Source organism: Pollicipes pollicipes, unplaced genomic scaffold (assembly GCF_011947565.3).
Source record: "Pollicipes pollicipes isolate AB1234 unplaced genomic scaffold, Ppol_2.1 Scaffold_4002;HRSCAF=4701_pilon_pilon_pilon, whole genome shotgun sequence".
Classification (NCBI taxonomy): domain Eukaryota; kingdom Metazoa; phylum Arthropoda; class Thecostraca; order Pollicipedomorpha; family Pollicipedidae; genus Pollicipes; species Pollicipes pollicipes.
This window is the reverse complement of record NW_023596420.1, coordinates 26309411-26319344: the sequence shown is the minus strand read 5'-3', so window position 1 is coordinate 26319344 and position 9934 is coordinate 26309411. Positions and strand designations below refer to the sequence as shown.

Sequence of the window (9934 nt, the reverse complement as noted above, 5' to 3'; positions counted from 1 at the left end):
CACTGAGAAGCTGGAGCGAGCAGTCGCACTCGCTGTCGTGCACGCTGCTCCAGGCGGACGAGGAGTCGGAGGAGGCGGCCACGCGCGGGCTGTCCTCGGGCCGCGAGGACGGCAGAGATCGAGGACTCGGCTCGGCGTCCCACGAGTAGGCCGAGCTGAGGCTGGTCTCCGCGGTGCCGGCGGCGGTGCCGGTGGCGGCGGCGGCGGAGGCGACGGTGACGGCGGCGGCGGCGCTGCGACCCGTGCCCGGCGTGTCGCGACCGTCGCTGTGATAGTCGGATGTGAGGCTGAGCGGCCAGGCGGGCGGGCTGCAGCCGCCCCACACAGACCTGCGGCAACAGACGCACCGTCAGATCGGGGCAGAGGACTCACACAGAGCGGCAACACGGGGCGCAGCCGTCGGTAAGGCCGCTGTCGGCTCTCAACTGGCAAACCCAACAAACAGTCCGCAGCTTCATTACGCCCCGTCCGCGGACAGGCCGCACGGGGTGTGTCCGAAGCTAGCCGCTCGTCCACGATCGCAAATTGTTGTTGTCACAGAAGATCGAGTCGTGGGTCACACGTGTAATGACCGAGGTGGAACTGGCGGGCGCCGGCGCCGGCGCCGGTGACTCTGACAAGGGCCGGGCCGGAGCGGCGGTCCCGCCTGTAGCCACGTCCGCAGTCGGCAGAGCAAGAGCCGGCCCGGCCGTAGCGAACTACCAGCTCGGGCGCGCGCCTGCACGGTGCACGTGCGCGCCAAAACACACAGGGTGCACGTCACGGCGGACCGGCAGACAGCACGTCAGCGGGGAGGTCACCAGAAGACAGCACGTCAGCGGGGAGGTCACCAGCACACAGCACGTCAGCGGGGAGGTCACCAGCACACAGCACGTCAGCGGGGAGGTCACCAGCACACAGCACGTCAGCGGGGAGGTCACCAGAAGACAGCACGTCAGCGGGGAGGTCACCAGACGACAGCACGTCAGCGGGAAGGTCACCAGCACACAGCACGTCAGCGGGGAGGTCACCAGCACACAGCACGTCAGCGGGGAGGTCACCAGAAGACAGCACGTCAGCGGGGAGGTTACCAGCACACACACGGTCAGCGGGGAGGTCACCAGCACACAACACGTCAGCGGGAGGTCACTAGCACACAACACGTCAGCGGGAGGTCACCAGCACACAACACGTCAGCGGGAGGCCGCCAGCACACAAACGTCAGCGGGAGGTCACTAGCACACAAACACGTCAGCGGGATGGTCCTAGCACACAACACGTCAGCGGGAGGTCACTAGCACACAACACGTCAGCGGGAGGGTCACCAGCACACAACACGTCAGCGGGGAGCCACCAGCACACAACACGTCAGCGGGAGGTCACTAGCACCACAACACGTCAGCGGGGAGGTCACTAGCACACAACACGTCAGCGGGAGGTCACTAGCACACAAACGTCAGCGGGGAGGTCACCAGCACACAACACGTCAGCGGGAGGTCACTAGCACACAACACGTCAGCGGGAGGTCACCAGCACACAACACGTCAGCGGGAGGTCACTAGCACACAACACGTCAGCGGGAGGTCACTAGCACACAACACGTCAGCGGGGGGTCACCAGCACACAACACGTCAGCGGGGAGGTCACCAGCACACAACACGTCAGCGGGAGGTCACCAGCACACAACACGTCAGCGGGGAGGTCAACAGCACACAACACGTCAGCGGGAGGTCACCAGCACACAACACGTCAGCGGGAGGTCACCAGCACACAACACGTCAGCGGGGAGGTCACTCGTCGCGCCGTCGGTAGAGGCTCTATACTCGACTCATTGCGATGGAGCACGGCATAATGTGCCTCGTATGCCACGCTGTATCGCGGCCTGACGCCCCTGCCGAGCCTGCAAGGTGATGATGGATGGCTTCAAAGATCGTAGTTCACGCCGGGGCAGTTGGCAAGACCGGTCTTTAACAAGACAGGATAGCAGACAAGTTCTGCACCGTTCGCGTCTTCATCAGCCCAACGACCTTTGGGCCCTTGCAAATACTGCACACAACAATGCGCACACAACCCTGAGAACAATCGTGAACTGAGCTTTAGATAAGATCGAAGGGCAAGAACAAGAAAGCCCTTCCTCATGAAGTTGGTGCGGCTTTCCTGCCCTGTCACGGACACCACCCTGCTAGAGTTGTCGCGGCGGGCCTGGATGATCTCTGGCGCGCGTGAGAGACGGGCACAAGGGCGCGGCCCGGGCCGTCTGATTCACAGGAGCCGTGACTGAGGTCGGACGCGGCCGCCGATCGCCGTGTCATGACGGCCGATCCGGCCTGGTCGTTCTCACGAGTCCGGTGGAGCGGCTATTGTCCATCACGATGATCCCGCGCGCACAAAAACCGGCCGGCGCACCGGTAACGAACCGACAATGATAGGATAGCACGCACTTCTTGGCGCCAGATCCGAAAGGAAAGTGGGCACGGAAGAACAAAAGGCACCGGACCCGGCTCATCTCGACACGCGGGTCAATACGGCCACCCGCTCAGAAAAAGGCGGCGATCTATCCGCCCCATCGGGAATAACACACGTTCGGTAGGCGTGACTACACGACCGGCGATCACATTCGTGCCGGCGGAGGGCACCGGCGAGGCACAATGGAGAAAACGCCGGCGGCCTGGTGATCCGGCGGCCCGATAGTGACGAGGTGAAGTCGTTTACGAGCCACGCGCGCCGCCGGCGGCCGACCCGCGTGACCCGAGGTCCGCGCCATCTCACGAGAACCGCAGCGGCGCTGGCGCCGACCGCAGGTCGCCCGGCTCGGCACTGGCAGCACTCGGCCTCGTCTGCACTCAAACACCGCAGATCGCGCTCAGGGACGGCTCACAGGAACACAGTCCGCTCGGCAAGGGAGATTCGCCGTTCGCGTGACCTGAGGTGACACGCAGCCTGACCTGGTGTGTCCTGGCCCGCGAGGCCGGCAGGACGGCGGGGGAGCAGCGGCCGGGCCGCGGCGCGGCGCGCGACTGGCGGCCGGCGCCGCGCCGCACGGCGCCGGCCCTGCATGGCACAACCTGTTCGCGGCTCCCAGGACACGGCGCCGGCTCGGCAGCGCAGGAATGTACCGGCTGCGCCCCGCCCCCGCCCCCTCCCCCACTCATGGACGGACGAGACCACCGGACCACGGGGGAGGGGGCGTGGAGGACGGCACGCCGGTGAGCAGCTTCAGAAGGCGGGGGGGGGGGGGATGACCCAGCACACGGCCAGCCCAGGTGACGTTTGTCAGACGTCCGATCCTTCGCACCTGCACCCGCTCGACCACGCGATGGATATTCACGGAGCACTGGCACAGATAGAAAACATGCACATTTAGCGAGCGATCTCAATCATCCAAGTAACTGGTCGCAGGGTCGTGTCTAACCACAGGGAACGACCGACTGTATCTACCATCCGATCCCCCTAAGACCAAGACCCGGTAAACGTACCCGATCGGACCGAGCCTCCCCCTCCCGGCGCCTCAGCATGTGCTACGTGCCGGATTCACCACCGCCTAGCCCGGTGATCTAGACTGCACATTTTCCTCCAGCCAGGCCGGCGTTTTTGGTTCAGAAAAACGGATAACTTCCGGCGGAGGAGACAGCCGCCGTCGCCTCCGGGTAGGTGCTCAACAGCTGAGGACACCGTCGCCTCCGGGCACGTGCTGGCCACAGTTGGGAGGCGCACGTGGGCGCGCCGGCCGCCCATCTGCCAGCGGTGCCGGCGGCGGCCTCGCGCCGGCGCCGCGGCCCCCGCTCCGGCCCATCCGTCACGAGCGACCCTCCTGAGACAGCCGGCACGCTGCCCTCCCACGTCACCGCTCTGACGAATAGCCGGCCCCCGCGCCGAGCAAGGGTCGGCCGGTCGGCGTTACCCCCAGCTCGGCGACCTACTCCTGCCAGGCCGGCAGCAGGGAGCGATCCGTCATACTCCGAAGCCCGCAGCTGCCGGCGGCGCCCGTCTCATGACAGAACAACAGCACCAGCCTCCGACCCTGCTCTCCAGCGGTGCCGGAAGGATGCACAACTGCCGGCAGCACGAATCAATGTCTCTCATTACATACAGCAGTACGACCGACACTCCCCGCCAATGGCTGTCTGCGAGACAAATGGTGCCAAGAGGTCACCCCTGACGAGCTCGGAGACGACAGAGGTCCGTCAACGAGCCAGCGCCCATCAACAAAGGGTCACCGGTAATCTAACCAGCACTCTCGTGAAACGCACGCCGAGCGAAGCAAAGCCGACGTGAATGACAGGCAAACAGGATTTGTGTTTCTCTGACGGATTTGCCGTGTCATTGGCGTCGACAATGGAAGACGGGGTGAATGGCGGCCAGTTTCCTGTCGCGCCAGTGGCGCCGGCCGGCCCCGCGACCGAGCAGCGCCGCTCGCTGCCGCCGCGGCGCAGCCGCACACCGCGCCTTTGTCGCCGGGGCACCGCTCCCGTGGCCCGCTCCAGAGCACCCGGTCAGTCTCGCCGGCAGCGACGGACCTGGCCCTGGCCGGCCCCGTGACCTCCTGACACCAGGTCAGTGGCCGACATGGCGCCGGCCGAATCCATCGTGAGTTTGTCCTCAGTAGACATTACCGCCGTGGCACGGTGTGTCCTCCAGCCTGTCCGGTCCCGGCGGCCGGCCTGCAGCGAGCACGCACAGCAGCGTCGCGGGTGCGCCATCAGCGGCGGCCTCGGCCTCCTGGCCAGGGCACCCGACCACGGCAGGGGTGCCTACCGCTCGTGGAGGCGCCGCTCCAGCCGCTCGGCCAGCAGCGAGTCTGGCAGCCCCGGCGGAGTCGCCGCCCGCGCCGTCTCCCACGCCGGGCGTCGGCCCGCTCACGAGTTCGCGCCGCGCGGCTGACGGCTGCGGCGCATTTTGGCGCGGTGGCGGCTGCGGCGCATTTTGGCGCGGCGGCGGCTGCCGGCGCGCAACGCCACGCTCAAGGGCGGTCCCGTAACGGCCCGTAAAAACGAAAGCGGCCGGACAACACGGCGCGTCCGGTTAGTACCATCGAGCGGCGGACGGCCGGCAGCATAGCCGCCCGGACGTGTCAGGGCTGCGGCGCAGCGGCGGGCAGCGTGACAACGGTGGGTAGAACCTTCTCGCGCGACCGACATCGGGCAAGCACGGCCGATTTCAGAAAAAAAACAGCTGGAAATGTGTAGATGCCATGACCTCAGTATGCTTGACAGACGTCGAATAAACTGACCTCCAAATACGACTTACTTTGCCCTTGAAATTAGCTCAAGCTCGTTGAGAGTGTTAGATCTCCAAAAATATTGAATTACTCGACCGGCATTCGAACCGAACTCAAGACCTCCCTGACCAGACCCAGCGATGCGCCGTGCGCCCTCTGTCCACCCGCAGCCCGCACACCCCACTGCCCCGCAAACACGGCCGCAACATGGGCAAATGGAGGGGGACACGGTGTCGGAGTGGGAGGGCGAGGAGGTTCCGCCCTGCCACCGGGCCCGGCCGCCGGGCTAGGGGCGGAGGTTGACACGGGCCGGAGGGGGTGGATAGGAGGTGCCGGCTCGCCACCGGGCGCAGCGACCAGGATGGGGGCCATGCGTGGTGGCGGGGTCAGTTGGGGGCCGTGCGTGGCGGTGGGACAACTCCACCGGGCTTGACCGTGGGAAGGCGCCGGTATAAAAACGGTCCTAGAGAATAGACGCGCGACGCAAGAGAACTGGAAAGGCGCCGCGGCGGAACAACGAGGACACGGCAGCGAAGAGAACAGAAAGGGTGGATAGCGGACTTGCCGATACGAAGGTTAATGACACGTGCTACACGAGCCACACATCCCGTGTCACAATTGTTCGAGCGGGACAGGACGGGAAGAAACGGAACGGGACTGGTACGTCTCCAGGAGGAACCTGGCGTGGTCGGCCTGACGAACTCGAGATGGGTGTATGAGTCTGCTGGGCTGATGCGCCTGTTGGGGGCGGCACGGTGACCATGCTGGACCGGCTCTAACCGCACCCAGTAACTTCGGTCCACTTTCATGGCGTTGCACTCCAATCGGCCAAGAAGAGCGATCGGCAAAGGAAGCATGCGTCGAAACCAGTGGGAAGACGACGCCCTCCTAAAATGCGGGTCGGACGCCCCCCGGTTGCGTCTCCGCCGGCCACGCTCACGAGATCATGAGCCCTCCAAGCCCGCGCCTGTCACTCAGTCAGTCAGCCACGGGCGCATGACGGGCGGACGGCTCTTCAGCTACGGACAAAGTCGTGCAGCTGCCTGACGGCTCGCGGTGGGGAGGGCCACGCCGGAGCGCTCGCGCTGATGACGGACGGCCGGCAGAGCGGGCAGGGTCGCACATCGCGATCGGTCGCCGGCCAAACAACCCGAGGCCGTAATTGGACGGCCAAACCGACCAGTGCAAAAAGGGATTGGCTGGCGCGGCTAATCAGCGGGGCAAAAGCAGCAGGGGACGAAGCAAACAGCAATGGTAAATTAGCAATAGGCATGGCATGTACCTAACTGATTCATCCTCATGACTTAAATTCGTGACGTCAAAAAGAGCGATGCTGGACACGTTTAACCATAAATAAAACCTGAACGTTTTGCCTTCACTGGGACGGGAGCATCCTACGTTAAATGGTTCATTGTCCGCCCTGTTAGCCTGCCACCGTCTCATGGCTAGGGTGGGCCGTTACAGGCCGGCGAGAGGTGGGCAAAATCCACCGAGCATGGCTGGGATGGGGCCGTCACAGGCCGGCGAGAGGTGATCAAAACCCACCGAGCATGACTGGGATGGGGCCGTCACAGGCCGGCGAGAGGTGATCAAAACCCACCGAGCATGACTGGGATGGGGCCGTCACAGGCCGGCGAGAGGTCACCAAAATCCGCCGAGCGCCGGCCGCCTCTGCTGGACACAGCAGCTTCCAAGCGTAAAGCCCGTGGCTTCAGGTTAGTTTTCGTACCGGCCAGTACAGATCCCAATGTGACGTGCGATAGCGCGCCACGCAGATGGAGCACATAGAAAGGGCGTGGGAAGCGGGCCGGATCTACACACGAAATCCATGTGATGCGCACGAAAAACTTGGCGTTTTCCGTTGGAAAAGACGAATCTCGACGTGACCGCGCGTCCCCCGGCAATGACGTGCTCTTCTGAACCTCCCGTCACGTATTTGGCCGTTGGTTCCAACACCACATGATGCTACAGAAACCTCAGTAATAACATTCATGACAGCTACGGGGCACATGCGTACGGTTCTTTGTCGCACATAACATGTATGAATAACTAATAACTGCACATGGAAAATGGGAATTACTGGAATGGATTCCATGGAACGGGCCTGACATTGACTAATCCACGGCAACTGTCGACATCACTGAAAGCCATGTGTTCCGATTGTGAGCAGTTGGATATAAAAACTACCTTGCGAGCCAGGACTAAAAAGGTTCAGCTAATAGCACACCTTGACGGAAGATCATGCTGTCACCCGGCGAGAAGTTCCTGACGAAATCCTATCGATTGATCGTGGGACCAAACGGATCAATTTTCGTTTCTCCAAAATCATGTGCGAGCCACCCAGATACAATTGCCCAAAGTTGGGCGCCGGCTGCCGCTACCCTGACTTCGAAGCCAGGTTGGATATACACATGAATACCTTCTTACGCGACACCAGCAGACGCACACCAAACCATGACTGGAAGCGACAAGGTTTGCCTTCGCGCGTGCCATGAAACAGCGCCGATGCCTTTGACCAACAAAGGCAAATACGGCGCTTTTTTCTGTGGGATTTTCAACCGAAGGTAATGGGAACCTTTTTCCTTAAACGACTAACTGCATAAGCGCCACTGATATGTTTTGATTGTTGACTTTGTGTCGATCTGGACTAGCCCCGTTAACACACCGGACCGGACGCTGAACATTCCCGTGGCATCGGGCCTGCCCTGTGCGTGCAGTGTGGTCGGCGGCTGCCTGCTCGGGGCTCGGGGATCTCCAAGCTGGACCCGGCGGACGACACCTGAGACCGGCCGCCGCCCTCCACCGCTCATGGGCGGCCAGCCGGCCACCGGCCGCCGCCGGCAAAACCCGCCGACACGGACATCGGAGCCGGCGCCGGCGTCACCACCTTGGCGGCTATGGGGAAGAGTCCCTGTGGCCCCGAGAACGCGACCAAAGCGGCCCCTGGGACACGACCCAGGCAGCTCTCGGGTCGCGACCCACCAGCTCACTGCGGCCGAGGCGACATCGAGCGCCGTCGCAGAACGGCAGCCGGTGATGTCTAGTGCACCGTGCGGCCCAGGCGGCGGCAGCGAGCAGCGCCGTCCCGCGGCGCCGCCCGCCGCCCCGTGCGCGGCCGGCTCGCAGCGGGTGGCCGCCGACAGACCGTCCTCGTGTCGGCGTCACCCGGGCCGACCGGTCACGCCTATCTGTCCGACACGTGTCGCCGCGGGGCCGTGTATGTCACCGCTGGAGCAGTGTCGTGTGCATCGGAACGCGCGGGAATACGTGCCGACGGAGGACTGTCGACCCTGGCCACGTCCGGGAGGGGAGGGGAGTCGGTCCGGGAGGGGAGGCGAGTCGAGGCTGCCGCCTGCACCCTACCTCAGCCCTCCATTAGTCCGGGGCGGAGCACCAGCGTCAGCTCTCCACGCGCTCCGCCTCCGTCACCGGGCACGCACTCTGCACGGCTGCAGACACTGAATGGCCTGCTCGTGCCGGCCGCGGTGCGCCAGTGCAGCCGCCGCCCGGGCCGCGCGACCTCTGTTCCCCTTCCTCCTGCAGCTGGGGTGCCATTCGGGCCATACTTCCTCCAGCCCTGTAAGCCACTGGCCGGCTGAGCGATGTCGCCATTCAGGGCTGCAGCCCTGCTGGCGACCGCAAATAAAGCCCGCCGCACGATGAACACGTCGCATATACATCAGGCCGCACCGCAGACAAAGCAAACAGCTGCACATACTACACGTGGCCTAGTGCTCCTGCAGCGAATTCCCTTTCTTCCGACGACTGCGTTCCGAGTGCGCCGGTGCCGCGGCCGCACTTGACGCGAGGCACAGCGATCTCAGCTGATTCCAGCGAGGATGTCGCCGAGTCCATCCATCAAGCGGCCTGTTGGCCGCCGCCACGCCGCCGCTGCCGCCGTCGTCTCCGTCACCAGGTGACCCACAAACGGCGGCCGCCGGCGCGCCGGCCTGGGAGCGTCGCCGCCACGTTGCACTGTATTGGTGAAGCGCGTGCAAATCGACCGCCAGCCGGCTTTCTCCTGCCTGGGGACGGCTGTCTGCCATCGGGGCCGGCGCGGCAGCCCCGCCGACTATCGGGGCCGGCGCGGCAGCCCCGCCGACTATCGGGGCCGGCGCTGCAGCCCCGCCGACTATCGGGCCAGTCACTCCGACGCGGTGCCGGTGTGACGGCACGCGGCAGCCAGGCGACCAACGCGACGTGACTGTGTGACGTGACATGTCTGGTGTGACGTGACATGTCTGGCGTGATGTGGCTGGCACGATAGACCTACGAACATCAGGCCAAATTAAGATAGTGTCAGACTGATACAGGATAGGCGGTATACAGATCAAAATCAAACACACTGTTTTCTCGGACCGCTTGGGGGATGGGCGCGGTCCTGGGGAAGGATTCGCTTGCGACACAGCATGCGGGGACGGGCAGTGCCAAGCCCGGGGTCTCCTGGCAACCTCAGGGTCTCCTGGACGCCCCAGGAGACGTCCTGACCGGGTCCACAGCCCATGCCAGATCAGCTCACCACGTGGTCTGGCGGCTTACCGCTCTCACACGGTTATTTGTCAGCACCCGTGATATAAATGAAGCGTAGGCAGCGTGCTGTTATGACGCGATGGCGCCGCACTTATCTCGACTATTGTTTTTATAAACCATCAACGGCTGGACAAACAGCAGACAAGCTAACGACTCCCCGTCAACCATCAATAACGGAACAGTTGAGATTATTTCAATCGCCGAGCC

At 63.9% G+C, this 9934-nt stretch overlaps 1 protein-coding gene across 1 annotated transcript in view; it reads right to left on the bottom strand.

Moving 5' to 3' along the window:
- The window catches only part of LOC119094294 (uncharacterized), a gene marked incomplete in the record, with an annotated part of 147999 nt that extends 145051 nt beyond the window's left edge, over nt 1-2948 (bottom strand). Inside the window, 2 exon segments of the mRNA XM_037217367.1 lie at nt 1-329; nt 2925-2948.
- Nucleotides 2949-9934: the final 6986 nt, after the last annotated feature.